Genomic DNA, 20,179 nt, shown 5'->3' with positions numbered 1-20,179 from the left:
TACTAACCAAATATTTTCTAAGCAAAAGACCTAGAAATATATTCTAAGCAAAAGGCACTAGGCACTTAATATTTACCAAAGTATTTTGTATAAATATTTTTATATCTATTTTATAAAAGCAAAACTTAGGGGATAAGGAAATTGTTCAAGATCATCTAGCTAATTGGTGGATTTAACTTTGACCCATACATATAGAGTCAAATTGTTATTTAAAAGTTTATGTTCTTGCTAAGGTTCAAATACTTTCAGTGAACATTTAGCATTTCTTATTCTCTAACACAGGATTAGATGCTTCTCTTCTGGACCCTTACAATATTTTATTCTTGCCTCTGTCACCATATTTGTTTGACTACCTTTTAGCAACCTGCTTACTTGCCTGTTTCCCCAAGATTATAAATCCCTTCAGAGTAGAAATTATGTCTTTTTCTTAGGCACATAGTAGACCCTTAAAAAATAATATGAAATAAATGATTATATGAAGATTTTTTTATAGTAACTGATGAAAACAGAAAAGCCTTATCACTTACGGGAAGTCTTCAGTGAACTAAAGCAACTTAATTTCTTAGCACTATCCCATGAAAAGAAGAATTTGGAGTATATTTAAACACACACATGCAATATATAGTACATTGTTTTGAAACATGGCCATTTGGCAGTGCTTTAAAGAAGCTTCCTTGGGACTGATCTCAAGTACACATTCTTGAAGGAAACAAAAGTGGGGATGGGGGAATGAACCTGCACATAGGGAAATTGGCATCATTTGTCCTTGGATAGCATTTCAGCCAAAAGAGATTCAAGACTGTGTTGGCATACCCAAATAGCATTTAATGCCACTTGTGGGTATTTCAAAAATTTCATGGAAAAAATAGTTCTCAGGTTTCTTATTTAATAACATGGGTGGTTGCCAGTGATGAGAAAATGCCAAGCCTGTTTCAATTTTGAGGTTTCAAATTGAATTTACTCAAAATAAAATCTTATCATACTCCCTAAAAATAGTTGCTACTGAAGTTTTAGAGAAGTGTGTCACTTATACACCCATTTATATTTGCAGAAATAATGCTAGAAACTTATTTTAACCTCAGTATTGTTTTGTTTCTTCAATAAAACTTAGTTTAAATGGGTTTTGGGTAACTAGCAAAACTATGATGTATAGAAGAAAGAAAGATGAATTCTCCAAAATAGGATCCTAGGAAATTCAGGTATTGAGAGAGAAAGCACAAAATTAATTTAATTCTTTCAAGAAATATTGCAAAGCAGTTCACTTAAGATGGCTACCTAGTAAATTATCACATTTCTAGTTTAGTCGCATGTATGCTTTTTAAACACTCTTCTGATATTTTGAGTACTCTACTACAGTGTTTTTGTGATCATAGATTTCACAGATTTTTTTCACCTATTCGTTGAATAAAATTGGATAGATGGTTGTTTATCTGGATGTGCTATTTTTCTTCATAAGAATTGAAATAATGATTAATCACATTTATTCCTCAAACTGCTCCAAACCAGACAGAAATCTTATTTAAAGGTTTCTTAGTAGCCTCTGAGGCAGTAAACAGTGGCATCCAACCTCTCCCTAACATGCAAAGTATGTTAACCTTCTTTTTTTCTGCGTTAGTTCCCCTTTCTTCTCCTTTTTTTTTCTCCTAGCTTTTCAAGATCTTCTGTTTGTTTTCTTTATGCATCTTTTTTCCTCCTCTATCTGTTATTTTTCCAGGGAATTTTTGATTAATGTAATGTAATGTTTCCTGTGAAGTATTCTGTAGGATCAAAATCATGAAGGCATTTAACAAAGTCTGCTACCTGACACATTTTTATTCCCTTGATGTTTCCACACATTTTTAGTCCTGGGGTGGGGCCCATCATACTCATGCTTTTTGTCTTTTGTTATTCATGTGAATTTCCCTGAACTGTTGCCACTTAATGGCATACAGACTACAGACAGAGTTCTTCAGAGCTGCTTGACACAAGCAAAGCAGAGCCCAGGTTAGCTAGGAGAAAAGTAGAAAAAATAAGCTAATGGAGCTGCTCTCTTTTTATTCCTTATATTTATTCTTGATGATCATAAGCCCCCATTCATCACCTTTTGTGGAGAGATGGGTTCAAATTTTCTGCAGCCCCATCCTAAAGTAGACAGTCAGTGTTTTAACTACACATCTTCATTTTTGCCAAATGAGGTCTTCTTTTGAAGCCAAAGATTCCTATCAGGAAACAACTTTCATCCTTATTTGCTTAATAATGTGCTTACCTGTCTTATTCCCAGAAAATACACATACACACACACACACACACACCTCCTAACATTCTTAACATTTTTTCTTTTAAGACAACCTGCAGTTTCAAACACTAGTAACTAACATTTCTTGCCATCATATGCAATGGTCTGTAGTCCTTTGCAATGCCAAGGGGGCTGAAATCAGAAGAACAGGGCTTATGGTCTGGGTTCTCTCCCAGTTAATTGAAGGTTGCCACATACACCCATGCTCATCTGTCAGATGCTTCTTTCTGTCAGCTTCATAACATCAGCCACAATACTGCTCACTACTCTGACTAGTTTAGGAAGATAACTAGAAGGTTTCCCTAAAGTCGTAGCTTAAGGTATTCTAACTGTTGCCTTCTGGGGATAGAAATCCTAGTTTTGCTTTCTAAGCCATAAAGGAGGGTTAGGTTTTTTGTTTTTGAAATTCAGTACATAGGAAGAGAATTTGGGGGTCAGCAAAGTTTATCTGTATCTTTTTATCTTTATATCATCTAGGTAGAATATTAGGAATAATAAGTATGAATTGTTAACAGTCATAAAAATACTAGGTATATTAATTATTATGTTAAAGCATTCTGAAAGGTTAAGAAAGAGGAATATGACAAATATAAGTAAAAAGACTTACCGGCAGGGTGTAGCAGTAGACTTTACCAGCTTTTAAAACTAAAGTGCTTCATTTCCCAGGGCCTCAGTTTACTTTACTGTACATGGAAGATAATAGTTCTGAAGATTAGAAGAAATAATTTTTATAAAAGTCTACCATAAGCAAACACAAACATAAACATTTTCTATTGTTATTTAGCCAGTAAGTTTAAATGACTCATACACACAGAGGACAGTGCTGGTCTTGCTAATAAGGACCAAGCTCTGATTTTTTTTATATTGCCCTAATTCCTGTTTTAGGAGTCTGGAGAGTGATGCCTTACAAACCATAAATTCTCATCAGATCCTATACATCGTGACTTACTTTCCAATCTGACTCTTACTTTCCAACTATGTGACAAAGAAGAAAGTCAAAATATTTTGCCCCAAAGCATGTTTCTTTGCCATATTTTGAAACGGCCCTGCAAAACTGTTCTTTGTGGGAAAAACCGTGCATCTTTAAATAATCTCTATTAACATAGCTAGATCTTTTTTTCCCATGTCCTCCCAATCCTGAAGAGATTAACTAAGAGTCTAGTACTTTATAAAGGTCGGGATAGAAAACACTTGTCATCTACTTTCTCTAACGGCAGCCCCTCTAAGACTTCAGAAAAACCTTGGTCACAACACAGCAAGATCCGTTCCAAGGCTCTCGGCAGTGATCACTGTCCTATCACCCTATACCTAGCACTGTGACACCACCCCTAAATCACTTGGAGCCTGGGAAATAAGCCCCCTAAACTACCATTCCTTCTTTAAACACTCTGAAGAGAAATCTTCATTGTATTTCTCATCTATAAAAATAGGAATCCTCCAGCCAGGCTCCTGCAGCAGACTTAGATTTCTTTTAAGCTCAAGATTTTTTTTAGGGTTTCTTTTAAAAAAAAAAAATTGAACAAAGGCTACTAGTGACTTTGTTTGAATTATCCACATGAAAATAAAAAGCCATAGTTTCATCCTTAAAAAAAAACAAAAACAAAAACAAAAACAAAATCCTTGGTCACAACAATCTTTTCTCTTAACTTAAGCATTTTTTTTTTGTAATCCCAGATATTTAGACAAACTCAACCAATTGTCAGTCGGAAAATTTACCTGTAATCTGGAAGCCCCAGCTTTGAGTTGTCCCGCCTTTCTGGATTAAACCAATGTATTTCTTAAATGTACTTGATTGATTTCTCATGTCTCCCTAAAATGTATAAAAGCAAGCTGCACCCCAACTACTGTGGGCACATATTCTCAGGACCTCCTGGGGGCTGTGTCATGGGCCATGGTCACTCATATTTGACTCAGAATAAATCTCTTCAAATATTTTCCAATTTGACTGTTTTTGTTGACACTAACAAACAGAATAATAGAAATAAATCAAACTCCTATTCACACATTGTATCCATATATTGTATTCGCACTACTGGATAAGAGAAAATATATAAAATTTATCAAAAATAATAGAAGACAAATTGTACCAGGAGCGCTTAAAGAGGTACCAACAACTGTGGGAACTGAGGCTTAGAAAGGGTAATAGTTCTTGGGGTTCTGGAAAGGTCCATGAAGGAGCTAACTTTTTAAATCTGAGCCTTAAAGGGAAAGGAAGTATGAAGTGAAAGTTCATTTATATAAAGCCAATTACAACCAGCAAACCAATAATATAAAAATGATAGGAGTCGCCTAGACGACTGGCTCCAAGCAGCCAACATGTGCTCTTTATTATTTTCAAGACAGAGTTGAGACTAAGCATAAGGAGAAAAGACTGAACTGAACAAAGAGGTGATCACTCATATTATATACACACATTGCATTGTAAAGGGATCATTTAGTTTTAATAGAGTTAGGAGAAAGTAGCTTGCCAAATTTAAAACAATGTTCTTTGTCATAATAGAAGTAACATTTCCCTAGGTCATACAATAGAGTAATTCAAAAATAAGTGAATATGTATGTATATATTTTCTGTGTGAATGAGTTTATAATATATTTTTTATGCGCCCAGAAATGTAACTTAGACTATCATGTCCTTACAGTCAACAAAATTTGTTTAAAACTGCTTTATTCAAACTACTTTTCTAATTGCAATATTTGTACAGATAATACCTTTTCTTCCATGCTGAACTCTTCTCTAAGCTGTTGGCTAAAATGAAGCCATATTTTCTATTCTCTGAAACTACTGCCCTGGCTTATATACATCTCTTGTAATAGTCCATGATTTGAATACCACATGTGGAGAAAATGTTTGTAAGTGAAAAATGATCTGCTCCCAAAAAAACTGAGCAGCATAGGCAAGGTCTTCAGGTCTTCAGAGGAAGTGGGGTGGGGCTAGATCCATAAAATAGAAGTGGGGCTCTAAGAGGCTGTTTCCCACTCGTAGCTGTATATGGATTCCAGAATCTACACTATGTTGATACTTACTATTGTCTCTCTCTCTCTCTCTTTCCAGACAGGGTCCTGCTCTGTTGCCCAGACTAAAATGCAGTGGCCCAATTATCACTCACTGCAGCCTTGACCTCCTGGGCTCAACCAATCCTCCTGCCTCAGCTTCCTGAGTAGCTGGGACTACAGGCATGTGCCACCACAGCCAGCTAATTTATTATTATTATTATTTGTAGAGAAAGAGGTCTCCCTATGCTGCCCAGGCTGTCCTCAAACTCTTGGGCTCAAGTGATTTTCCTGCCTTGGCCTGTCAAAGTGCCAGGATTATAAGCATGAGCTACCATACCTGGCCACTGTCTTAAGTCAGTATATCCAACACACACACACACACACACACACACACTGAACAGTTTAAATTCAATGCTCAAAAAAACTATTCTGAATCGATTATCACATTTTACTTTGTTAGGAGAGGAAACAGGAAATGCTACAATCTAAAGTGACATCATTGTCCCAGCTGGGGTGGAAATACAAGTGGAGTCAGAACATCCAGGGAGATCTAAGCCTTTCTTACTCCCAGCTTGGTCAAATCACCTGAGCTTTTCAAATCTCAGTGTTCTTATATTTGATATTTTTACCAATATCAAAAGGCTACTGTGAATGTGAAATGAGATACTATATATAAAACACTTGGCACAGCTCCTGGTACAATAAATGTAAACTAGCACTGTAAAAATCAGTTATTAAATAGCACTTTAATGACACTGCATAATGCAGGACCCAAGTGTTGGAAAGATAAAGCAAGTGATGTAACTTTGAGAAAGTTATATGGGGAATTGTATGTAGTAATGATATAGACAGTAAACAGAGAAAATACGGGTAGAAGAGGATGGTTTGTTGGCAAAGGCCCCACCCTCACTCCTGGATACCTGGAACCCTAAATAAGGACAGGCTTTTCTGTTTTTGTGCCACAAAAGTTGCCTTTTCGCCCACCCCCTATCCTGTACTCATATAAACCCTGAACCCCAGGCTCCAGAGGGAGATGTGGAGACAAGAAGATAAGCAGATGAACAGTAGAATGGTACAACAGAGAAAGAGAAGGAGCATCTGAGAACCAAAAGTTCAACTGGAGATCCCACTCCATCCTCCTTCTCCCTCTCCACCCATCCCACTGAGAGCCACCTCCACCACTCAATAAAGCCCCCACATTCACCACTCTTCAAGTCTGTGTGTGACTCAATAACTCCTGGGACGCTTGAGACACAGAAAGTGTCACACTGGCCTTTTCCCTTGTAGAAAGGCAGAAGGGGCACTGAGCTGGTTAATACTAAGCCATCTGTGGAAAGCAGAGCTAAAAGAGAATTTTAACACTAGGGTCACAAGAACTTACCCCTAGACACTACCATGGGGCTGGAGCCCAAAGCACTCACCCTGGCTCCTGCACCTGCTCATCTGCATGCTCCCCTGCCCAAAAGGGGTTTGAGCTCACAGGGTTCCAGGAGAGAGCCGCACCCCTATCAGAGGCCCTGCAAGAGGGGTCAGGGAACTCTCCTGTTTCAATACAGCACCCATCAATGCTACTATATTGGGTGTTTCCCTTCAGAAGCAGATCTTTAATATGCTCTCCTTTTCTGTTTCTCATCACCAAAACAAAAATTTCTGTGGCCAGTTAAATAAATAATTATGTTTGCAAATAGTTTTAAACTAAGTTATACGGAAGTAAGAGCAACCCTAGGAGTAGGCTGTAACTGTGAAGACACTTTCTTTGTTCCTTTGAGAAAATCACTCTGCCAGTTTCTCAATTTATATGGCTTCTTTTATAGTAATTGTAATATTTAAGCAGTTTTTGTTGTTGTTCTTGAAAAAGTGAAGTTAAAATAGCTGTTTTCTCCAAATAGTTACAGCTTACTAGAGGCCTTGATTTCTCAGTGTATTTATTGCCTCCGAAAAACAGTCTTCTCAGAACGAACATGTCAATGCAATCATCAGTAGCATCTGAGATTCTTCCTTTAAAATATGGGAGAGACAGTAGATTGAAGGTACATTAACCAGGTGCTTCTCACTCATTGTTGCTCCATAGATATCTGGGGGGAAATAAGTAGTGGCAAAATACCAGGTCAACAGAAACACTGAGAGAAATCGTACACAGAGGAAGTGCTCCATTTCCTTTGTTCTTTATGTGTTCTATAAATATTTCATGTATTTGTTAAAGCTGTGTTATTGCTGGAAGCTAGCCTTCTCCCTTGTTTAATTCTTCTCCCATCCTTGAAGGCTAGAAATGTTTGAAATATAGAAAGAGTCTGCATTCCTTGTACATGTTTTGTTAATAAACAACATGTGAAAATTAGGGATAAAAACTTCTTAAAAGGAAGAGAAAGAAAAATAACTAGGATGAGTGGCAAGATAAAAGTCTCAAACACCCTGGGGGTGACCTTGGAGCAATGACATTTATCAACATTCTACGAATTGCAAATATGAGTGGTTGGTTCAAATGGGAATGAGAGTCGGCTTTTTCTTCTCATGGCTATGTGTGCCTTCCTTGGCCCATATGGCAGGAGAGTCATGGTTTGAGGGGCTTTGTTAGAAAGCTGCCTGTGGGTGGTTCATTGCCCGTTGTGTTTACTTCAGTGCTAAAAGGGCATATTTCCTGTTTAAATAGTGTGCAACTTTGAGGGCATGGGACCTCTATTGGAAATGTCAACAAAACCATTTCACTCACTAACATTTTAAACCCAGAAGCTGGAATAATGGAAGAAATCAATAAATTAGAACTAAACATGGAATTTTCTTCCTCTGGAGACTCTAATGACCCTGTTGTTTCAATCTCATCTGGGTTGTGAATTGAACAGAAGTGGAAACATTTGGGCTTTGGTAGACACATACATAGCTTCTTTTTTTCCCCCTCATGAACATGACAGTAAGATTACTACCATTATTTTCCTCTCAACATAAGAGTGTGTAAATTCTAAAACAGAGCATTAATAAGTTGGAAAGGTGAGATCTACTTCACATTGTGGTAAAAATAATGCAATACAAATGTAGATACCAAAATTAACTTGCACAAATAAAAAGTGTCAAAATCTACAACAAATTCTATACTGTGTTCTGTCTTTTGTAGAAAATAGCTAAACTATTTAATATATGCCTAACCATGTGGTGATCATTGAATATATATTAGCTCATTTGTCTTCAAATCATTTTATAAATCTCCATTTTACTGAGGGGAAAACTGGGGCTCAAAGAGTTTGAGTCCTGGTCAACATTCATAGAGCTGATACACATGGAAGTCCAAATTCCAATCTATGCTTGTCCAATTGAACACCTGACCATTTAGCTGCTCCCACATATTCTTCAATTAGAAGTTCTATGACTACTTGCTTAGGACAAGGCTGGTTCAACTCTTATAGGCAAAGTCTTACTAAAGACAATTGAATCAAGAAGCTCAGGAGTATTCAATGCTAAGATTACCATATAATGCATAGTTTTTCAAACCAGGATACTTTTTGAATGAAAGAATTAGCTAATAAAACTTTCCTAGAGAAACAGGTATAAACCAAGACTGATAAAGATCAAGAAAAGTTGGAATGTTTGTCCTCCTGTTTATAATCTTGTCCAACTGTCTTATGATTCATGAATTTTTTAGCATTATACTAATATTAGGAATTATAATTTAATGTATGCTGTTAAAATCCAGATTTGTTTATATAAGTTAGTCTATTATTAGGGCTAATTCTTCTGGTAGGAATTATAATTTTATTTTTACAGATTTCCAAAGATTCAGAGGAGATGAGTTGTAAAAGGGTATTTAATTGGGCAAAATAGGGATTCAATCCTAGGTTTTGAACTCACTCTTTGTTCTTTCCTTTGGTTTCTCTTGCCTTCTAAACTCCTAGGAAAGCCTTTCAACAAATTGCTGTGCAACCTATCTCTCAGTTATTTCAGTCATAGAGAATTCATTAGTTCTCAAGATGGAACTTTATTAGATATCCATTTAGAATACTGCATCATGAGGATAAAAAAACAAATATAACCATCTTCTTTCCCACTTCAAGTTCTTAGAAGCCATAAAATGAAGCCAAGGTCACTGCAATCAGCAGCCTGCTCTGACTGCCTTTCCATTCAAACAACCCTCAGAACTGACATCCATCCACAATCAGCATCGGGAATCCTCTAGGATGAAGATGGCTGGAACACTGCAAATCACCAAATGCTTGAGGAAAAATAACATCGAAAAAGATTAAACTGAACACACTAAAGAACATTAAAGTACATAAAAGAAATGTAGTTAATATGAATAAATGGATTTCCAAATGATATGATTAGAGAGATTTGAGAATCTACTGCATCCACCAAAATACATCAGCTATCGACATTGTAAATTCATTTGATTTCCATAATAAAAGCTTATTAGCAGACAAGAGCAGCATGAACGTAGCTGAGAAGAGAATTCGTGTGTTATAACAACCAATCAAGGAAGTCTCAGAATACAAAGTCAAAGCTAACAAATAACAAGAAGAGATGTAAAATATGAGGGAGGCTTAATTGACTTTGTGGATAGATTAGTAAATTTCCGTATTCACTGATGAGAGATCCAGAAGGCTTAAACTAGTTATATGAAGAGAAGAAATAATTCTTAAGGCTTAAATAAGACCTAAGTCTTTCATTTAAAATGAACTGCTAAGAGCCACACAACATAAATAAAGATATATTCCCTTAAATATTTTAAGACATTTAAAAACAATAATGACAAAAGGAGAATTGTAAATGCTTTTCAGGAGCCTGAAAAATACAGGCTTAACACCCAATGTTTTTTTTTCTTTATTGGAAACTCTGGACCCTAAAAGACATGGGGTATCTTTTTCAAATTTCTCTTTGAAACTTTGATCCTAGAAATCCATCCCTAACTGTTTTCTAGAGATTCTCTCAGCAGAAATATAACTCTAGTGGCTTAAAAAAAAGTTTTCACTTAACAGGATGTTTCCTATTAAGGCAACCCAGCGCTGATGCAACCATTTCTCAATGCCGTTAATATCCAGTAACCTCTTTCTATCCAAGGATTACTATCCTTTGGATGTGATTTTTACCCTCACAGGCATCTAATGTCCATGGGATGACTGACCATTCTGCTTTCACATCTGCATTCCAAGAAGGAAGAAGAAGAAAATAACAGGAAAGCCATTGTGCCCATATTGGAAACTATATTCAATACTGTTCCTATACTGAAAGGCAAACTTTCGTGAACATGTGCAGAAGATGTTATAGGCCCATATTTTCCAAAAATGTCAGGGATACCTAGCTTTTGGTAAGATGCATTTCTACTATTAACTAAGTTGGGATTATAATCACAAGAAAACCCATCTGAGAATAGATATTGAATAGGAAATCAGGAAGATCTGCACATGACTTTCCTTAGTGTGGCTCACTAGTTCTTCTGTTAATGAGAACTAATTTCACATGCACTTTTAAAAGCACCTTAACATAAGAGTTAGTGCATGTAAAGTTTATTTGTTTTGCCTTCAAGTTTGCTTTATAGATACTGACAATTAGCCATGGCTTTTCCTTACATTTTTCTTGATGGAGAAAATGTTTTTTGTCTTTCCTCAGCTACCCCATGAAGAGTCACTGAGGTCCTCAATTTGCTGGTTCAGACCTACCTTATTCCTGAGGATTTGTGCTTTTCTGCCTGCCTATGAGGCTCACAACTAAGTTACTCATTCAGATCAAGAATCTGGAAGTCTACTCATGGTGCCAGGCTTCTAAGTCATCACATGAGTTCAATTTTGGCTAATGAGATACAGAACGCATTGTGCTTACTAGAAAGTTCATGAAACCATGTAGACCAAATGAATCCTGGATCTGCTAGAGCCTTAAAGTCTTGGCTTGATCTCATCTTTCTGACATGCAAATGGAGAATTTCATACTTATCTTTACTATTATTGTGAGCAATAATTAGATAACGAATGTAAAAATATCTAGTAGAATGCCTAGTACACAGTAACAGCCAATGAAGAGAAATAATTGCTCTTATTGCTGTTGTTATTTTTACTGCTCATTCAGAGATGATACTGGGTTCTTTTATGTGCAGTTAAGTTGCAGGTTTCACAGTTCCATCACCTACATTGGCCCTACTTATATAAAGAGGTTTTGGTTCCTACTGCATTTTGGTGTTACTATGCCAATATCTTAACCTAATCTTTAGGACTGTGATTCTATCTGGAACTTCGGTGAATGGAACGAGTGCCTAATGTTCTGGCCAGCCCTCTTTTGTGGACTGTACCTCCCTGTCCCCTAGGTATCTGAACACTGGCCTGGCTGCTCTTCTGTTTCCTACATAGTTCAGAAGAAGCCTGAGGGGCCATTTTTTAAAAAATAAATGGGCTTGGGTTTGCTGTCCCCTCTGGAGAGTGTGCTTTGATGTTTCAATGGTTTGAAGTTTGTTTGTCTCTGGGTTGGTTATGATGTCACCACAGTTCTCAAGTTAGGTTCTAGAATCTGGACTTTTGTACTCTGCTTAATGTTGTTGTGTAGTCTATCAACATTGCATCCAAAGAGCTTAAGCCATCCCTTACATCCTGTGTACTTGTGAAATTGGATTCTTTGCTTATAAACACAGGATTTTTAATTTATCCCTGTTTAATCAATTGCATCTATTTATGTTGAATGCCTGTAGTAGGTAGAGTATCTTATTCTTTGGCACTTCCAGCTTTGTATCCGGCCTGTATTTCATAAGAATGTCCTATGTATGTACATCTAAGTTACTGATGTTTTGCTAAGTGTTACTGATGTAAACACTTAGCAAAACAAAGCCATGGACAGTGCCCAATAGCATACCAATCAGAAGCTTTCTCCAGGAGAGATATGTGTCATTTCAAATGAACATTTACTTATATTTATGTAAGAATCGGTGTCTAATACATTCAGATTCCCACACTTCTTTTTTCTACTATAGGAGAGGAACCAAAAAACTTTACATTTCTGGATTATGTTTTGACTTCTGTCAGTTCCAAGACACTTACGTGTTTTGGGTTTTACTATGCCAGGTATTTTGATAAAGTACCCAGCTCTAGATTTAATCGTAACTTCAGACCTAAATTTGCCTACTATGCAATCATATTTTCTTTCTTTAAATTCTGAAGTAACAATTTTACATAGAGATCTGACTTTTCAATGGAATTTTCTTAATTGTTGGAAGAAAACTGATTTGAACTTTGTACTTACTTGAATCCAAAAATTTTGTCAACTGATAAAAATCAGTACATTAATACTTTTTATTTTGTTTTATTTTGGTTAGAGCACTTAACTTGAAAATGAACTTCTCAAGAAATTAGGTGCATAATCCATTATTGTTGGCTACAGATACAATGTTTTATAGCATATTTCTAGAGCATATGCATTTCTATTAACTGAAACTTGGTGCCTGTTGATTAGTAACTTCAATTTCCCCCATCCCCTGGCATTCATCATTCCACACTTTGATTCTCGGAATTAGACTACTTTAGATACCTCGTATAAGTGGAATGACGCACTTTTGCCTTTCTGTGACTGGCTGAGTTCGATCGGCATAATGACCTCAAGGTTCATTCATGTTGTGGAACATTACAGAATTTCCTTCTTTTTCAGTGTGAACAGTGCCCAATTGTAGGTATTTGTCACATTGTCTTTATCCATTTATCTGCTAATGGCCATTTTTCTTTTTTTAGCTAACCAGTTATTTTAATAGCAGATACAGCTAGCGCTACTTTATATGAACATTTGAAGTGCTTTAAATATAATTAATTAGTTACCAACTTTATTTTGTTTAATACTTGCAAGAATTTACAATGAGGCAATTAACTCAGTGAGGTGGAGTAATTTATCTAAAGTAGCACAACTAGTGAGAAAAAAAACTAAGGTTTTAACTCAGGTAGGCTGATACCAGAACAATTACAATGCATCACTAAACCATTAGTACTTTATATACAATATTTATGTTCATCTTTAGAAAAGTTAAAGTGGAATTTTGTTATTTGTTTAGCTTTTCCAACATAAGAGACTTTCTCTGAAAATTCCTGGGCCAGGTGTGGTGGCTTATACCTGTAATCCCAATACTTTGAGTAACTGAGGTGAGAGGGTCTTTGATCTCAGGAGTTTGAGACGAGTCTAGGCAACATAGTAAGACCCTGTTTCTACAAAAAAAGAAGAAGAAGGAGGAGGAGGAGGAGGAGAAGGAGAAAGAAGGAGAAGGAGAAGGAGAAGGAGAAAAAGAAAAAGAAGAAAAATGTTAGCTAAGCACAGTGGCAGGTGCCTGTAGTCCCCCACCTGCCTAGGAAGTTGAGGTGGAAGAATCGCTTAAGCCCAAGAATTCAAGGCTGCAATGAGCCATGATCATTCCACCGCTAGAAGAGCTGACCAAGCTGGAAGCTGTCTCTCCAGCCTCCCTCCCAGCTTCCAACCTCATTTCAGCCTAATCAGAGCCTGACTCAGGATGGGGAGTTTGCCTTTCTTTCTTTGGGGTGGCAGCAGTAACAGTGGTTGCTTATGGTCTTGATAGTGGAGAGGTAGAAGTTACAGAAAATCCATGCTTTTTGTGTGTTACATTGTAATGGTACAAGCTTGCAGCCTTAGAATTTAGGTTGGTGACCACAGCAATGTGATGCACAATGCATTGTGCATTGTTCCTGGTTGCTATGTTTTGAGTCTGATTTTTCCACACACCCAATATTTATGTGAACAACCCAAAATTGTTACAATAAACTAGAGACAGAATTTGGAGTATTGGTTAAGAGTACAGGCCCTGGGGCTAGAATGCCTGAAAATAAATCCCAGCTCTCTAGTTCCTATGACCTGGGGTAAGTAAGTTAGTCCCTGAGTGTCTCAATTTCCTCATCTGTGAAAGGGAATAATAATATTGTGGGAATTTGCTGAGTATGGAATATTCAGAAGACTCAATGGCAGGGATAAAGCACTCCATAGTTGTCTATCATGAGCCTAATTTTCTCATTAATCAGGCAAAGTCTGGTTCTTACAACTAGGAACTGTGACTGATAATTATTAACTTTCCAGTTTTAGTGAGGAAACTGAGGCTCAGAGGAATACCTAACATTATAAATGTAAAAAAATGTGGATGCACGAAATTGAGAATGTAATTCAGATTTATCATACCCTCAAATTCATTTGTTTGTTTTATTTTCCAAATTAGTATAGGATTACTTAAAATTTCCTTATAACGAACAAATAAAAGTAAACTTCATTCAAATGCAGTTGAATGGGAAAAGAAGATTGGATTGGAAAATTTTTTTTTAACTCGATCAATATTACATTTAGGAGACCTCTTATCAGACTGAAATTTCAATCTCCAATAAAGCCACAAGAAAAAAATATGTCTGTGTATATAAGATATGGCATGAACCCAATAACTTAACACTGTTTGTTAAAACTGTCTAGCGGTTAATCCTATTATGTAGCTATTTAGTGCCCTAGAAGCAGACAAAATTACTAAAACAGAATGTGTGTAGTTTCTCTTTTTTTTTTCTTTTATCTCATTTTCTTGGCTTCAGAATTCAGTGAGCTGCAAATCTCCACTTTATTTCTGATACTAAATATAGCAAGGTTAGCAGAAATTCTTGATATAAGGGCTTATCTTTCCCCTTTACACTCACCAGACAGAATTTCATCTCTTTTGCTATGGCTGCAAAATAAAAATTCATGTTCCAAATGAAACAGTCAAGCATTTCACATTTGAGCTAAGCTTCTTTTGCCATAGTCAGAAGCACTTTGCACATCAATCAATGAAATCATCAGAAAAGGGCAGTCATTTTCCACCTGACATGTTTTCCTTTGTACGAGCCACACTACAAATGAAATGTATTTATCTTTTCTAAATGTTCCTACAATTTCTCTAAAGCCAATGTTGATGATTTGATGGAAAACACAGGAAACTGTCTTTTATACTGTACATTGTAATTGCACCATTTACATACTTTATACAAAGCTAATCATTGTGCTTTATATACCAAATGCTTTTTAAATTGCTTCTTTTAGAAACTGAACATGTTTTATTCTTTCCTCTTCTAAATTCACTTTTTAATTTTAACATAGAATATCAAAAATAGCATTTCCATTATTTTTTAATTGCATGTAATGTTGAATGTTTTCAATGTATATACCTTATTAACACTTATAATTTCTGCATTTCAGAATGTGTTACTTTTCATATTTTCTAAATTTTCTAATTGACACCAGTAGGACATACATTTGGCAAACAAAACTGGTAAATTAGCAGTTTATTAAACCAAGCTAACATAAAGTATTTAAAATATTTAACTACAGGAAAAGCAACTGTGAGATACATGTGTGCAATAATATTTGGTTAAGTAATTTTCCAGTAGTAGAGTTCATTGTCTTTTTCTTGTCTTTGAAGAATAAGACTTTGCTGTTTGTAGCATGTTTAAAAATATATAAAGAGCTTTTACATTGATTTTTTTATTTAATTCCAACAACAGCTGTGTAAGCTGTGTAGAGAGGATTTTATTGTTACATTATCAGTTGAGAAGATGATACCTAGAGAGGTTAGGTTGCATTGCACTACTCCCTAAGGGCGAGAAAAATGGGCAATAAATGTCAAAGCTGGGACTTGAATCCATTATTCTAAAGTCTCCATTCAGTGTCCTTCCTACTACAGCAGTTTTTTAACTCTCTCACTGAGTTCATGTGAGAATTGGAAGTGAAATCAGTTGCTTTATTTTATGGATCCTGCTCTGGCTGCCAGCCTTTCTGCAGAATATACAATGCTATGTTTCTAGGCTCACCTGGGAACAAACCCCTATCCCGCTTCCCTTGAGCTGAATGTATGTTTTGTTTTCCAGCCTCCCTCTCTCTGTAGGGCCTGAGGGAATACAAAGTGCCTAACACAGTGCTGACACCAAGCAGATGTCCAATGTCTGTTCGTTAAATGAGTAAGTGATGTCTGGACATGCTTGTAATCTTGTGGAAAGAGCATTCAATCCAGATTCAAAATGTTTGACACTGTCTGTGGTCACAAGCTCAAGTGACACTTTTGAGCTCTGTATCACCACAAAAATTGATATATTATTAAAAGGTGATATTTTACAAGTAGGCTAGTTGATCTTGACACTATTTTTGAGTTAAAATAAAAAAACAGAAACAACAATAACAGTACACTTCCCTTCTTAATTTTTGGATATGTAATAAAATCTTTTGCCATAGTTACAAAAAAAGACTACATCAGTACCTGTCGCATAAAAATATAAAAGAGGTTACTCTCCTGTGAGGCCACTGAGGTATGTCATTGCTTTTGTGCTTTGAATGGCTTCAGTACATAGGTTGAGCATAGTAGCATAGAAAGGGATTGCTGGAATTTCAAGTCTAACTTTGTAATGAATTTGATGGTCTGTTGTGTGGTGGATAGATGTAGACATAGTAGGGATGGCTTTCTTATTCCTAGGAACAATGGTTTTCTTAGCATGACTCTTTATCCCTATTAGCCATCCAGGATTTTATTTCCTAGTCCTGTTTCCCTTCTGGCTCAAAGTGACATATATGAAACAACAAATTTTCCTTTATGTTTGCATTACCCTTCACAAAATTTTCAGAAACAAATATTTTGCCATAGTTTAAGGAGAGTCCACATTAATACCTGTAGCATAAAAAAAACCATTTTCAGAAAAAAAAAACGTAGATGTAGACATGATTTTTCTCTTTAAGGAAGGTAATATTTGTAATCAACAAATTATCTCAATAGATAGAGTTAATGACAACTAAGAATAAAATGGTAAGAAACCTCAAATAATATATAGAACTCATATGTGTCCATTATAAGGTACACATTTAGACCAATTCTGCTTATTTGAAAATGTATTTGAAATGATTACATAAAATTATGAAATGATAGCTAGGTGTCTAGTATGAAAATTAATAATTTGTATTTATTATTATTTTTTTAAATTAAAGACAGAGTCTCCCTATGTTGCCTAGGCTGACCTCAAGCTCCTGGGCTCAAGTGATCCTCCCACTTAGGCCTCCCAAAGTGCTAGGATTACAGGTGTGAGCCACCATGCTTGGCCAGTGATTTTTTAATATAATGATTCTGGCTAATACAGAAAACTCTCTGAGGTTCGTTTTCTCATCTATAACATAGAATTTTAAGCTAGAGGATTTGTTTAGTTCTTTCTAACTCCAAACTACAATGATTTATCTCTCTTCTAAAAAATGCAAAGTTATTTTACAATAACAATATTCTACAAAGTTATTTTCTTCTTTGGTTTTTTACATAATTTCATGAGAATGTCTTAGGAACTCTTGAACATTTCATGAAACCTGTCATTTATATAATAATCAAGTATTAATAGTGCATTAATTATGTAGAAGACACTATATGATAAAAAATACCCAAGGAAAAAGAAATTTTTGATACCTTTAAGGAGCATGCGTTCTAATCTGAGAGACAGTGAATATAGGAAAAGTTAAACATGTAGTCATTATTTAAATGAAGTCATAAGGAAGTTAGCAAATTGTAAGTGCAACAGGAGCTGAATTCAAAAGAAAATGAAGCATTTGGGGTTGTCCTATGGACCTAGTAGTTCTCCTGAAAAAGAACATTTGATCTGTGTCTTGAAGAATGGGAAGAACTGAATAGGTAAAGAAAAGAGCCATGGCAATCATAGCTACTAGCTGTAGAGCTTTTACAGTGTGATTGGCACTTTTATACAGGAATGTGATGAGATATTATAACAAATAACATCTATTTTATTCCTATTTCAAATGAGCAAAGCAGAAGGATCAGAACTGAAGCTCACATTCTGGTCTCTGTTCTCCAGTCTTCTATTCTTACCTCTACTTTAAACAGAAGCCTGAATATGTATCATTTCTTAATTTTATTATGATTTTAATTTGTTTTTTGGGGGGAAGGGATTGTAGAGTTAAGTAGTATCTTAACTGCAAACTCTTATTCCACATTATCTTTTTCATGTAAATTACTTTGGTATTACTATATTTAACAGAAGAAGAAGCTGAGGCAAAAGCAATTCTAAATAGAAATCCAAAACATGAATGTGAAAACTGTAAGGCATTAGGCTGTGAATTTTATCTTAAACTGTTATACAAAGTAAGACATCCAGAAAGATTCATTGTACAGCTTCTTTTTCACATATGGTCAGCTATTACCCTTTAGACCCTAAAGAGTTCATAAACATTTATGCATCCTTAACATACATACAAACTCTAAAGTACCTAACTAGGAACTCTAATTATCATTATTATTTAAAAATCAGTAAGTGGTTTTTAAGTGCTGGCCTTGCGCCAGGTGTCAAGCCCATTGTCCCCTCATAATTAAGAATAAGCAATAATTGAATATTTTTGATAACTACTTACCCAAATGTGCTATAATTACTAGGAAATTTCAGTTCTAAATATCAGCTCTGTTGTAGGTAGAAGAAAATCTTTAAGTAACAGACGATTCTCTTTTAAAACGTAGGAATTCTAAAGGTCAGGTTGCTAGCCGAGTATCTGTCTTCCTCCTGGAAAACAAAGTGTGGGCTCTGGAGGAGGATGTGTTAGTAGCTATTGTGTACACTTACAGAAAATGACAGGAAAGGAATTTTATGCAATCAATAGTTGGACTCCTTGAAAACTCTAATCAGGGACTAATGAAAGTCCCAGGCCTCTCTCAATCAAAAGAAACAAGGGAAGTGTCACTTTGTCATCAAGAACTATCTTCTACAGCCTTGAAGTAGTTTACTTAATAAGAACACAAAGCAGGAAATGGAGAGGAGGCTGGGGAGAGGGAAAACAAAATCTCTGCAGTAGCATGTGATCCATTTTAACCCTTATTTCCCTGATACTAAAAATTCCATATGTACTTTTATAATTTCACATTGAAGAATTAGTCCATAGCATAAATTTCTTTCTAAAATAAACAATTTCCTTTTCTAATAAAAAACATTTTGTTTAGGTCTACATATCAGTGAAAGGTTTCTTCATGTATTTAATCAAATGATTTTAAAAAGGGTCCATCAAATGTGGATGAGCTAATGTAAAAGGCGCCTGGGTCCAGAGATCTTCTTAATATTCTTTTTTTTTTTAGCAGCACCGAATTTAGTATACAGCACCTCTGCTTTAATACTTGACATATAATAGTAAAATAAATAAATAAATAAATAAAAATAATAGTGTCTGCTGTTGTGAAATTGTATTAGACTCACTGGGACAGTACTTACATATTTATCCTAGCTTGAAAAGATGTCTTTTCATAAAGGAACTTTTTACGCTGGGTATTCCATCTCCCTTTGCAAAGTGTTTTTGAGTGTGAATAGGAACTTTCAAACAACCTAAATAGATTTTTCCCTCCACATGCCTCAGGAATACTGCAGGAACTATTTGTCTATGGCAGTGATTCTTAAACATACTGGTCTCAGGACCCTTTGCACTTTTAAAAACCACTGAGGATCCTCAAAGAATTTTGTTTATATGGATTATAACTATCAATATTTAATTAAAACAGAAATAGCTATTTAAAAATAACAATAACAAATCCTTTCCATGTAAACATAAATAATATATTTTTGTGAAAAATATGTTTTCCAAAACAAACCAGAAAACTTGGCAAGAATAGATACATGGTTTTACATGTTTACAAATCCTTTTAAATGTCTGTATTAACAGAAGACAACTGGTTTCTTACATCTGCTTCTGCTTTGAATCTATTGAGCTATATTATTTGGGTTGAAGTATATAAAGAAAATACAGGCTCTCATAGATTTTTAGTTGGAAAAGGAGGTAATATTTTAAGTCTTTTCAGATATTTCATGTATTCTTCCTTGATACTTCATCAGAATTTGACAAGCAGTTGTTTCTTAGGGTGTAGTTGCACTATGAAATCTGTAAACATATCAATTGATATTTGTTAAAATCCATTGGCTTAAC

General features: G+C 35.4%; 2 long non-coding RNA genes across 3 annotated transcripts in view; one reads left to right on the top strand and one right to left on the bottom strand.

The window, feature by feature from the left end:
* LOC118152207 (uncharacterized) overlaps positions 1-8,835 on the top strand; it is a 177,952-nt gene extending 169,117 nt beyond the window's left edge. Inside the window, exons 7-8 of one of the 2 annotated variants that reach the window (XR_013533397.1) lie at positions 5,328-5,449; positions 6,290-8,835. This is a non-coding gene — a long non-coding RNA (uncharacterized LOC118152207). The remainder of the gene's footprint in view (positions 1-5,327; positions 5,450-6,289) is intronic. The other variant, XR_004740661.3, reaches the window with a different exon arrangement.
* Positions 8,836-8,980: 145 nt separating this feature from the next.
* LOC108590820 (uncharacterized) lies at positions 8,981-19,600 on the bottom strand. The gene is made up of 3 exons (XR_001910505.4): positions 19,474-19,600; positions 18,629-18,774; positions 8,981-9,470 (listed from the first exon to the last, which is right to left on the bottom strand). It is a non-coding gene; the product is annotated as an uncharacterized LOC108590820 (long non-coding RNA).
* Between the last annotated feature and the right edge of the window lie 579 nt (positions 19,601-20,179).

The sequence above is a fragment of the Callithrix jacchus genome, chromosome 3 (assembly GCF_049354715.1).
Source record: "Callithrix jacchus isolate 240 chromosome 3, calJac240_pri, whole genome shotgun sequence".
NCBI lineage: Eukaryota > Metazoa > Chordata > Mammalia > Primates > Cebidae > Callithrix > Callithrix jacchus.
Note: the sequence above shows the minus strand (reverse complement) of the source record. Positions and strands in the feature narration are given on the sequence as shown.